Source organism: Dromaius novaehollandiae, chromosome 16 (genome assembly GCF_036370855.1).
Source record: "Dromaius novaehollandiae isolate bDroNov1 chromosome 16, bDroNov1.hap1, whole genome shotgun sequence".
NCBI classification, from domain to species: domain Eukaryota; kingdom Metazoa; phylum Chordata; class Aves; order Casuariiformes; family Dromaiidae; genus Dromaius; species Dromaius novaehollandiae.
This window is the reverse complement of record NC_088113.1, coordinates 16,581,926-16,595,416: the sequence shown is the minus strand read 5'-3', so window position 1 is coordinate 16,595,416 and position 13,491 is coordinate 16,581,926.

Sequence of the window (13,491 nt, the reverse complement as noted above, 5' to 3'; positions counted from 1 at the left end):
ACAGCAAAAAGATGAGCGGCAACATGCACAAGTTATAGCAAGGGAAATTCTGCTTAGATAGAAGGAGAAAATTGTTCACAGTGAGGGTGTTCAGACACTGGAATAGAGGCCCAGAGGAACTATGGAATCTCCGTCTTTGAAAATTTTCAAAATTCAGCTGGACAAGGTCCTGAACAACCTGATCTAAATTTGAAATTTTCTATAACTTTGAAATTGGCCACAAAGTTGGACCAGCTGATCTACAGACATTCCCTTCAAAATATGTATCGATTCTAACTCTGAGCAGTTGCACTGAAAAGCATCTTTAGAAAGATTTTACTTCTAAAATAGCTCATTTACTGGTCTAGTTCATTGTGGGGTCCCACAAACGGTTGTGTAAGCACAGCTTTAGGGGGCAGTGGAGTGTGAAATGAAAAAAATGATCAATACGGAAACAAAGGGAGAGAAGGAGGAGTCAGAGAAAGCCTCCTAAATAGGTTTTGATGCTGGATACATTATAAGTGGGAGTGTGCCATCAGGCACCCCTAGAATTTCTCCTCGACTTTTGGTTTATGCCAAGGGAATTGTCTAATGGCAGCAAGTTTGTGGATGGCTTTCTTAATGGACACCATATGGAAACGAGATCAGACAAGGATCACCCTGTGCAGTACTAACTGCTTAAATCTGGATAGCATCAAGGGACTGAGAGCTCTACAAGGAGAGTCGAGAATGGTATGATAGATCAGTGCCATGTACAGAGGCCAGGTTGATCAGCATCAGAAATCCACATCTCAGCTTTGGTACAAAAGATCAAAATCGTAATCCTGTTTTCTGATAATTTTTTCTTTGTCATGGTTCTGCTAATCACATCAGTACCTACATCTTAATTAGACGGAACGCGTAACACGTAAAGTAATGCGTAGTCCTATAACTCTGTATTTGAAAGAAAGACAGAGAAGAAATATTGCAGTAATTGCATTTGAGAAGGGAAGAAAACATATGGAATGCACATGTAGGTAGGTATGTGGGGAGGCTTACTGAGATTCTTACAGAAGTAAATAACTAAAAAAAATGTGGTAACTGCTAAAAGCTAACAATATGAATCTTATTTAAAAAAAAATAGTAGTAAATCAAAGACTATCTGTTTAGCCTTAGGTCATTCTCAGACTTTAATAAGCTAGAGTTCAATGCAGGACATGTAGAGTTTTCTTATAAGTAATAATAGGAGTCATTAAAAAGCCTGTACTCCACTCTGAGACAAAACTGTCATTTCCAAGCTAATTATATTCCAGATGTGCCTTTACCAATATGCCCATGAACACAATCTACACTGAACTAGTGCTAGATCACTGACTGCCTGTGCTTTTGTCACTCATAGTAACAATTTTTTATCTGGACAAAAGTCTGCTGTAATTCCCGCCTTATGGAAGAATGCAGTATTTTTTGTAGGTTGTATTCTCACTTGGGAAAGAACATGAGTTTTTCACTAAGATGGGCATAAAAAGGTAGTCATGTTGATGTCAGAACCTCTCGGAGATGAAATGCTGCAAGTTTGTGATGAAAGTTGTTGCAGCTAACTACATCAAGGTAAAACCCATCTTCTCTAATCTATTTCCTGGCTTTATTATTTCAGTGTAAAAATGCATCAGTTTTAGCATTTTGCCTGAATAAAAACTCATAATCAGAAGGTTGATCATAAATTTATTTTAATGAACTCAATATATAAAAAGACATAGAAGATAGATACATTCTCAGTGATCTTCAATGCAGTTTTATTAAAATCTGTGGAGTTATTTTAAATTTGCAACAAAATAATCAAAAGCAGAATCCAACCCCCACTGTCATATCATGACTTTGTGTTTTAGATGACATTCAGTAGTAGACTGCTTAAAACTTAGTAGAGCTATGTAGCTCTAGGAAACATGAAAAACAGCAAAAGAATTTTTCTTGCAAAACCCTCTTAAAAATCAGGTGGTGCATACATCTGAGCTGGCAGAAGCTGTAGTGCAGATCCTTCCTGCAACAGGTCTGGGAGTGGGAAGCCCCCTCCCCTTTGGGCTGCCCGCTCATCCCCAGCACAGCTCTGCTGTCTCACCTTCATGATAAAGGTGCTTTCTTGAAGAAAAAGGGTTTCAACACAGCACTTACTCCTTAGCTTATTTGACATGCCCATGGTTCTGATATCAGAGTGCCAGGACATTTAAAGAGCAGTAGTTTAGTAATATTTCATGCTTTTACAGTTAAGAAAACATCATTTGCTACAGTGCATCATTGTAAGAATCTTTTCTGGAAAGAATCTTATCACACGAATATTGATTACATGAAGAAAAACAAGAATATGTACTGTTTGAAAGTAAGTGTAAGTTTTCGCAGAAATAAGATTCTGGAATGACTATTAACAAATGGGTAATGGAACCAAACAGAATAGAAAACACGTAATCTTGAAGTTTATTGCAGTGAAGTACAGACCTTTTGCTTCTTAATTATTTTTACAACAAGTATTGTTGTGATAACCAAAAGCTCAGTTACAAAATTCCCATGACTGATCAAAAAAGAAAAAGGTTGTGAAAAATGTTGTGCCAGCTTTACTATAAGAAATATTTTTCCTTAATTGAAAACAACTTATAGTCATTCTGAAGTGTATGATTAACATTTTCTCTTCCTTTTCCTCACATTCCCCAGCCCTCGCTCGTTTTCATAGTTACGAAGGGCCAGAGAGGGGCAGAAGCACAGCTGAAGTAGTCATTTCCTGTTTTCTTGTTTTGCAAACCACCACCAGAATACGGGCAATGGCAGGCAGGGGAGTGTTGCACTTTGGAGCAGAGCAGCTACTTTGTTGTACTGGCACACAGAGACAAAACTGCTTGGTAGCCCCTTCCTAGTATCATCTGTGGGTTTGCGGTTTGATGCTCTCCTTAAAATCAGCACTACAAAGGGTGACGCTCAGCCTTAGCAGAAGCAGAGCTGAAAAATGCTATTAAATGCTGGTTATTTATCCCAACGTGCTAGCAAAGATAGATAATTCTTTATTCCTCCCCCAAAATAGCAGGGAAGATAATGAGTGTGATAGGCATACATTTGCTCTCTTATTGTTTATAGCCTTTCATACGTGCAGAATGTATGTATGTCACGAGGCTAGCGTAGTGACTGGCTGCTGTCAGTGAGCTGGAAGTAATGGAAATTTCTGAGAGAGTTTTTCAGAGGTACACATGAGGGTTGGCTGGCTGAAAGAGAAGGTGTCACTAGTGAGCTACCGGATCCGAATTCAGTTTTATTTTTTGGGTTGAGTAGATGTCCTGTTTCACTGATGCGCTGTGCACTGTTTCGTTATGCACGTCCCTGCACTGTGCTTCTAAGTATCATCCCTGCTAGTCTGTCTTGCTTACGGGATAGTAAACACCAAAGATTTTCTCGGAATGTGTGTGCATTGGGGACAGTCTGAGTGAGACCCTTGTAAGCATAATTACATAGGGAATGATACAAAATGGGAACAGCTATAGTTATGACTCTTAGTTTCCCTGTTTCCCTTTTCAGATTCTCAGTTATTAACTAAACGATGATATTTCTCTTATGTAAAACAGGAATATCGATGTTCATTTCCTCTCGCATTCCTAAAAACTCGTGACAAAAAATACTATAAAAAACAAGTTTTGTATTCTCCTAGGTTATTCAGGGGATTTTCCAGGGTAGAGGAAGAGGAGAAAATTAAAGAGTTCAGGCTTTGTTAATCTATTTTGGGAAAATGCATAATTTCCAAATCTTGCCAGATGGTAGATTTTTACTTTATTCCAGTTTTCTTTGGATTCCTATAATTCCCTAGTCTGACCTGAATCTAAATATAGATTTTGGTACTCCGTGCATAGGGGATGTAAGCAATTTCAACTACATTAACTTAGAAGAATTTTTCTAGAAGGTTCATTTGATCCCTGCTAAATGAGAGGTATCAAGAGAGCTTGGTAAGCTCAGCTCCTCCCTCTCCAGTAAAGGTTGCCCAGGAAATTACGTTATTAGTGATGTCCAAATCTCACTACGTTCAGTCAGAACACTACAAGGGTCTGTGTCTGGCTTTAGGAATTACATCAGCTTGAAGATTTAGGGAATCACTTACGGTAAATACAGAGTGATGTTCCCTGTGTTTGGGAAGGAATAATGTTTAGATTACAATCTTTTGCAAAGGAAGCAACTTCAAAATGTTAAGATCAGATTATTCCATGCAAATCACTGGGGGAGGAAAGAAGAGAGAGAGGTTGTTCGCCACTCACTGCAACAAGGCGATGGTCAGTCCTGATCTGGCATGTTGAGCATTTGTTTGGTTTGCAGGAAGGAGTTTGGGATGGGGTGGAGGAGTCATTGTGTTTGTGAGGTTGATTTTCAACTTGAAGCTCCCCCATATCACTTATTTTCACTTCGTTGTCTTTGTTTACCTAATTGCATTTGTGTTCCGTTTTGTTAAACCTTACTGAAAGAATCTTATACTCTAAACTAGTAAAACTAGTGAGGAAAAGTTATTTCCTAAACAATATGAAAAGAAGCAATCAATGACAATGACATTGCTTTTCTCATTGTCCCTCACCCCAATCACAGCACCCTCTTTTTTCCTGTAGCCTCAAAGCTATTATGTAATGAATGTGTTTGCCCTCAGAAATTGTTAAGATGTACAAAGTTGAGGTCACTAGGCCTAAACTTAGGGTTTCCGTAAGTCATCAGCAAAGTATATGTGCATGTTTTTTCCGGTTAACACTACAGAGTTATTGATATATATAAATACTTTCTAATACATTTTGACAGTTTATGCCAAGGTTACCGTGATGTGTTAATCATTTAAATCAATAACTATTTATTTCCCTTTAATGTATTGCATTTTTGTGAGTAAACAAATACCTGTTTTATTTGTGTTTTGGCACAACATAGTGGAGTGTTGAATTTTAATTTGAAATCTGGAGAAAATTGTAAGGAGAAACTTTAATTTCCTAACTTAAGCAAAAATATGAATACAACTTATTCTTGTTATTCTGGTATAATTCCATACATGGCCATTCTGTTTTTTGAATAAGAGATACTCTTTCTGATTTAATTTTTTTTGATTTAATTTTTTTTGCTTTGCAGTTGTTTCATGCTTTGGAAATTCATTTAAACAAACAAACAAAAATCAACTAATTGCTAAAAACAATGTCTGCACTGGAATGGTATACCAATACAACTTGAATAGTTACATCAGGTTAAAAATACCAGTGTCAATAGCCATCAGTTGCATAAACAACTGAGAATGACCTGGGGAGTCTGTGGCTGAGAAAGAACATTAATTCTGATCTCTTGAATCACAGGTCACAATTGGACTGTTTCTCTTATCTCAGATTTCCCAAGGTGGAAATGTAGCTCTTGCAGTTCCTACTTACCTTTATGGAACAACAGCACAGTGAAACAAACTGTGGGTAATCTATTCGAGCTCAGTGCAGTGTTGGAATTGCAGAGCAAAGCTCCAATGGCTAAAGATTCCAAATAGGTGTGAAGTCAGAATTAATGGGAAACATTTAGGAAATCAGAGAAGGACCTTGAAAACTGACCTTAAATCTGAATTCCAAAATCCTTAATTATTGTGTCAGGGATTTCATTGTAGTTGTGGAATGGTATTAAACTTGATACCCCTCCAAACTAAAACAGGAGTCTGCTACTGCAACAGTTTCAGTGGGATAGTGTAATTAAATCATTGTTAACGACTTCAACATCTTTTGCAGTATTAATGTAAAATAGAGCTCCCCTTCTGTTTACTATTAATTTTTCCTCCTTAAGCTTCCATCCAAAACAAATGACTGTTTTGCTAGTGTTTCCTCTTTCTTCTGAGCTCCTCTGTAGTTCTAGTCCATGAACCTGAATTCTGCAAGATGTGACATATCCAAAAATAGATGGTTCTGACTAGCAGCTACCCCAGCATCTAAGAAACATAACAGATAGAGACGAGAACTGAGTTTTAGGAGGGAAGGTTTTTATCTCCAGATGGTGAATTTGGGAAAGTCATTGTCCATTTCACAGCCTCAGTTTGTCTTTAATTAAGGAAGTAATGACACTGACTTCTGTAAATTGCTTTGAGAACTGTGGATAAATTGCAGTATATAAGAATGAGATAATATGGTTCTCCTAACCCTTGTGGTAAAATATCTGCAGTCCTCAAGGAAGCTAAACATGTTGACTTATTGGTAAAGTTTCAAAAGTAAACAGCCACTTCTACTTTTCCTCTGCATTTCTGTCTGTTAGGAAAGGTATTTAACAGCAGAGTAGTGCCATTGTTTCCCACAGATGTTACCTGTATGATTAATACTGAGTATTTTGAGAGTAAGGTGTGCTGTAAAAACTGCTAAGTCAAGCCTTAAGGGTTGGATAGATTATAGTATGGCTGTAACTATAGATAATCCTCTTTTATGGAAAAATGGAATGTACTCATCATCTTTGTCCTAGTCTAGAGACTAATCTCAAACGGCCAAAAAAAAGTATGTTGAAGAAAATGTTTTAATTAAACATTCATCATTAAGATGATTTTAATATTTAGCATCATCTTATTGCTCTTTTAGTTTTGCATTTAAAACTTAAAGAATTACTGCACAAGCTGAATCTTCAAACAAATTAGAATAATAAGGCCACACATTTTAAATTTATTTTCCTTGTCAAGAATGAATTTCTTTAGATGAGAAGGATATGAACGTGGAAGGCAATGCAGTTAGTACCTTTGGCATATCAAAACCTCAAGAAATAAAATCAAGGCTTACGGATGCTGAGAAGGAATTATTACAAAACTGCTACAGACTGTGGACTGCCTAGCTTAGGTATTATATTCTGAATTCTAACTGAACTTTCGACTGTCTTTGGTTCTTTTTCTTTTTGTTGCATGAAAATGGATATAATAGAATATGCGAAGTGATGTGTAACAATGTAGGAAAGTAACTTGCATGGGCGTTTGGATTGTTCCTCAAATACTCTATGGGTTGTGGAGATATTAACCTGTAAATCAATTAAGTCTGTATCAGATCATTCATGATCACAAATCGTTCTCATATGAGGACTTCTTTGTGAGTAGGACAAATAAATCTACATAATCAAAACCAGCACTGTCACTAGCCCACAGTGGTGGTCTCAGAGGAAAGGCAGAATGGAGTATAGAAAGTAAACTATATTCACATGAACTGTTCTTCTGGATGAAACGCTTTGCAAAAGCACAGGCACCCTGCAACACTTCTGCTATTAGTGTCTCATAGACGGAGGAATTTTTTTTGTCAATGCGGCAACTTTCACAAAAACTACATTTAGCTGTGGCGAGGGATTCAGTCTGTCTTGGAATAAGGAAAATGCCAGAGCATAGATGCTTTCTCTGTAGAAAGGTAATGATCAAACAGCGAAAGTGGCATCTCATATTTATAGTCAATTACAAGAGTGAAGTCTTTGGGTAACTGCTATTTAAAAAAAATCATGGAAAAAAACAGCTGTCTTGGGTTTTTTGACAGTGTGCCTCAACTGCAAAATTCCTCCTTTAGTTTGACTGAGTTGCCATTTTCTATGCTGTTATAACTGAAAGAAAAAATGATTTTATTACAGTTTTGAGATGCACCTACTATTTGTAAGAGAAAAGGACTGCATATAAAGCTAGTTAGTTAGGTAATGTGTGATACACTTTAATTTACACAGCCCTGACATTCCAAGCATTTTAACTGGCTTCCTATAGAAACCAAGCTTTTGCCTTTTAGGCAAATGCTTTGAATGGTTGAACCTTTTAAACTTTTTGCTGCTTACAACCACATTTGACAGATGGTTGGATGAGTTAATAATCTTAGATATGTTTGCATGCCTAGAAGTTTTGTATAAGCAGGTTGTCAGGCAATGGAAACATCATTCACAAGTTTGTCCTTATTGACTTTTGATCCCATCCACCAATTTTTGTAATCACTAAAGGCAGCCAGTCTGTTTCTAACAAAATCCTCTGAAGAAGCCAGTTTTTGAGGGGGGAAAGGACAGAATTGTATAGATATGGGAGTAATTAACAGAAAAAAAATTGTACAGTTCCATTTAAAAATTAATAAAGAAATACAAATCCATAGGAAACCAGGCTTCCTTAGTTCTGCTTTCACAGAATTAACGGTTAGTGTGCATATTGCATATATTAGCTTTGAGTGATGTCACAGGCATCTGGTATCATTTAGGGTTTTCTCTGCACCCTAACTATCCATAAGGTATTTTTTATTGATGTTGAATCCTATGTTAGAACGAGGTTTCTCTTTGCTTTTATAGAGGCGGGCATGATGCAGCAGTGGAGAGTTAGCAGAATTATTTTTGCCTGTACAGTTCAGAAAATAATATTTTGTATTTGAGAACTTAGAATAATAACTGGTTATTAATGCTGTTCTGCTTATTAATGCTGTTCCTTTGATGCTGGTAACAGAAAACAGAATCACAGAATAGCTGAGTTTGGAAGGGACCTCTGTAAGTCATCTAGACCAACTCCCTGGTCAAGCAGGGTCAGCTAGAGCAGGGTCCCCAGGACTATGTCCAGTCAGGTTTTGAATATCTCCAAGGATGGAGACTCTACAACCACCCTCGGCAACCTGTGCCGGTGTTTGACCAACTTCACAGTGAAGAAGTGTTTTCTTACATTCAGATGGAATTTCCTGTGTTTCAGTTTGTGCCCATTGCCTCTCATCCTGTCACTGGGCACCACTGAGAAAAGTCTGGCTCATTCTTATTTACACCATCCCATCTGATGCTTATAAACATTGCTAAGATCCCCCGAGCCTTTTTTTCTTCAAGCTGAACAGTCCCAGCTCTCTCAGCCTTTCCCCATATGGGAGATGCTGAAGTCCCGTAACCATCTTTGCGGCCCTTTGCTGGAATCACTCCAGTAAGTCTATGTCTTTCTCATACTGAGGAGCCCAGAATTGGACATAGTGCTCCGGATGTGGCCTCAGTATGAAGAAATAATATAAATTAAGTCTTTCTAATGAGTCTGCATCTACAAACAGTGAATTATTTAAAAATGTATTTCAATTGCTGACATCATATCAAATCAGGTTCCTCAGTAAGGTAATTGTTTAGTTATGATGGACTGAGCCACTATGCATGCTGTACTGGTGGTTGCAGCAGATTAGTAAATAATACATGTTAGAGAAATGAAAAGTTTCCAGAGGAATTTTTCAGGAAAGTGATGATGTAATGTTTTATACAGCATATAATGTTCCTATGGCTTTTAAGTGAAAAACAAGCTTCATAAACATCTTGAGAGTGTTTTCCGTAAATGAAATATGCACACAGTGGAATCTACAGTAGGAGAAACAAATGAAGCACCAAAAATAGCAAGTAGGGACAGAAGAAGAATAGCTGAAAAACAGAAGTGGACTAACTGAGGAACTTTCTGGACTGCTGGTGTTCTGATTCTCATTGTTAGACAACCCTGGTATGAAAGAGCTTTTAAAAAAACTGTTTAAAAAAATTCGTATCTTATTCAGACCAGATGAAAAAAATACACTCATCAGATCTTTTGATATTTGTGCAAGAAAGTTGTTGAAAGATTGTACTGAACTTACTCTTGCTGCAGCTGAGATAACAGATGCTGAGGACTCTCTCTTCCAGATACTGTAGCTGTGCCATGTTCTTTCTTTGTCGGCATTTCTTGAAAATTAGAAAAGGGTAGTTTGGAACTTAAGTTTTTTTCCAATAGACTGTGCTTGTTTTGAAATCTGTGGGTTTTGCACAATGAGGCAGGCAGGGTGGAAGCAGTTCAGAAATAGGTGCTGCCTTTTGAAAAAGTTAGTGACAGTGCTGCATATGTGGGGATAAAGACTTTAAGAACTATTTGACGAGATAATGCATGTGACTTACAAAACAAGGTTACCTGTTTTGTTCTGTAATATGTAGGAGAAAACTTTTGCAAACATCAGTGAAGTAAGTGTTGCAGTTAAATGGCCTTCTCTGTAATCCTGTGCTTGGGTGGCATGGGGTGGCATCTCAAGAAAGAGGGCACAAGTGACCACAGTGTCACTTCTCCAGTAATCGTGTGGTGGAGCCACTGGCCTGATGCTACAAAGCTGCCCTTGAGAATATGTCTAAGAAGATCGTACACAAAGTTGCAGCTCAGGAGTTGGATGTGGGCCTCTAGGATGTGCATGTGTTAATGCATGGTATTAATGGTTCTAATAGAAGATGCTGCTTTATTGAGATGTATCTGAGCATATTGGTGTAGTGAACACTACATATATTAATTTACTTTCTGGGACTGTTTTTCCCTAACATTTTTCCACAGAAGGTACTAAACTGCCAGTGAGTTGCTAATCAAATGCCTGAAGTCCCTCAGTTTTCTTTAGGCTTCTACCTAACATTATAGTTCTTGGATTTAGGTAATTGGAAAGTCATGTCGCTTTTCATTTAAAAGTGATTCATTTAAAAATGGGAGGAGAGGGAGGAAACAAGCACCAAAACAATAACAACAATATGGCTTCAGGACAATTAATGTATACCTGAATGTGCAGAGACATGGAAACAAAGACAACAGCTATTCACACATTTTATATACCTCAGTTCTGCTCTAAATCCCCACCAGAACCAAAAACTTAGCTTCTTGTGGGCATGCCTTTCTAGGTACGCTATGGTAGTGTTGTGTAGACTCCTCCTTTCTCGTAGGTAACAGGTGAGCAGTTACTTGAAAGTGAAGACAAACAGTGCCAGTTCTGCCAAATGGCATCGATCTTTCACGTGTTCTCTGACATGACCATCCTCAGAGCATTTATAAGTAAAATTGTTAATTGAAGACAGAGACATGGCTGTGGATGGGGCCTGTAGGCATCTTACGCAGGCTTTGGCTTTGGTCTTGCATTTGTGCTGATGTATGCAAAAAGAACGCAAGTAATTTACTCAAGATCTCATAATGAGATAGTGACAGAATCAGAATTATGATTCTGGGGTTATTGATCTCTAATGCAGGCTTTAGCCTCCTTAAGATTTCTTTTTTCTTCTCTGCTGTCAAATACCAAGTCAAATTATCCAACTCAATAGAGCTCTGCTTAAGCAAAGAACATCAATCAAAGACAAACCTCAGGATCTGTCACAGGTGTTTTGAGTGTTTTAATTCATGATCGGACTGGTATAAAGAAAGGTTTTACATATTAGAATTCAAATGCTTAGGTTCGATCTGATACTTAACTGTAGTGTCTTAAAAACACTGCACAATATGACCCATAGCTGACCCATGACTATCCAAATTAACACCAGAAAGAGCTGTAAACTGGCTTTGTTCCTGTGAATGTGATGGAATTCTCTTCCGTGATAGATATAGGGAAACAAAGTACAGATTAAAAAGCATGTTAATGCTTTTAATCTCTTTTGGGAACTGCTATCATTCATGTGCTATCATTCAATCTTAATGGACACCTTGACCCAAATTCTCTGCAGATATGTCTCTATCGACATAAGTGGAATTGTATTGACTTACAAGTCAATAAGTTCTTTTCCAAGGCTCTTCTATTGAAAGCACACATGCTTTGCAGATAGTTCACCTTTATATTCACACCTAACTACTCATGACTTTATCTGCAGTTTTTATGTATTTCTGGATGAAATATTGTTGCTGATGATTCAAACATCTGAGAGTCTGTGAGCACCGTAAGATACGAATTATGTACATATACTAATTGTTTTACATTCTCCGTTGCTCTTGTGCAGTTCTGAAAATGCACATTTCCAGAATACAGTAGTACTAATGGCCAGGCTTAGAGGACAAGATATACAGACTAATATGAAATATATTTATTGTCTTTGCCAAGCAGAAAGCAAGCTGAGTTCTAATGAGTAGTCTTTAATTGAACCCATATGGATTGAAGTCTGGTTCCCATATGGAAACCTGAAAGGTTGACTATTAAGGCTGGAAGTACAGAATATAGTATTCATCATTTCTCCACCCTTTCTAATTCTTCAAAATTGAACTGTTAATCAAATGGAATGTTATAAATCAAATAAAATTCAAAGACTATGGACAGTAATGCAGTCAATATCCACTTCACAGCCACATGCAGACAGTAAAGTAGAATATAAGAGATGTTTCACAATCTGCTTTTTCATTCTGAAGAGCTAGATTTCAGTCCTGTCATTCTGTCCTTCCCAAGGCCTGTACCTCATTCAGGTGGAATATGATTATTGGCAACAGTGAAGATGTTTTGATTGTCTTTTATTTTCTGTATCCATGAGATAGTTCAAGCCCTGAGACATGAACTTTTCCCAGTGTCAACTTACCTCCATATACACACAATCAGTTCATATGCTATTTCAGTCTTTCTTTAGGGCTTATGATATCCACTGCACGAAAACTGTAATAAATAAATATTTCAAAGGCTGATACAGAAAGGAAAGTCCTAAGTTCTCTAAGATTATTTAATTGTTTGAAGTACTGGCACTTTAGTGTCTAAATGACCTTGTCCATAGAGGATTTAAAAATATTCATAGGAAAAATGAAGTCTGATTATAAAAGACTTCTAAGAAACTTATTGCTGACGCGTCAGAACTTCAGCTCTTGTAAGTCAGTACAATTCCACTTATGTCAATAGAGACATATCTGCAGAGAATTTGGGTCAAGGTATCCATTAAGATTGAATGATAGCACATGGTAAAGATGCTTAGATGCCTAGAGAAACACAGAGGGGCAGAGAGAGTTTTTGTATGCTGACATATCTACCCAAATTTCTGAAATTGGTGCATACAGGAAATGACTAGCAACCTGTTCTGTTCAAAGCAAGATGGATTTAGTGCATAAAGTGAGAGAACTAAGCTATCCCCAAAAGAACTAGTTTTGGGGGTTTTAATGTGGATATTAGTGTGACTTTAGGCTAAATAAAACCCAGGAAGAGCCAAAGAATTCAGGGAGGGTGTTTCCCATGGTAGAGCAGGAGCCGCGTCTTGAATTTCGTCCTAAACCTCTGGTGAAGCTCAGTTGTGCTAACTACCAGCATGGGTCGCTAAACTCCAGAGATACCTTTGTAGTGTAAATCAAGGCATGCCTACCTTCCAAAGCACTGCTGAAAATCTTGGGAGCCAAGATACTTCAAAATACAATTGCTTTTCAATAAAATTTGGCAAGATAGTACTGCAAGGTAAACAGAAAGTTCAATATCCTTTGTTTAACTTGCCTAATATATTTTAAGTCTCTTAATCCTGTCAGATTTCTTTGTACTCAAAGCTCTCTAGATCAGGTTATAAGTATATCTTTTCTGTTGTAAAACTCTAGTAGTGAAAACAGACATTGTTTCCAATCTCATGTGTTTACAATTTTGCTTGATTGCTATTCCAACAGATTTCAAGCCATGGATTTAAAGGTTTAATGTTCATATGCCTGGAATTTGTTCCTTTCCTAACAAAAACTTTTAGTTGCGTTTTTTGGTCTTTTTCTTGTTAGTCTGCGTTCTACTTAAGTCACATTTTTTTCTCCTTAAATCACCTTGAATCAAATTTACATGATTGTCTTTCATGTCAGAGTTATTTTTACCTAGC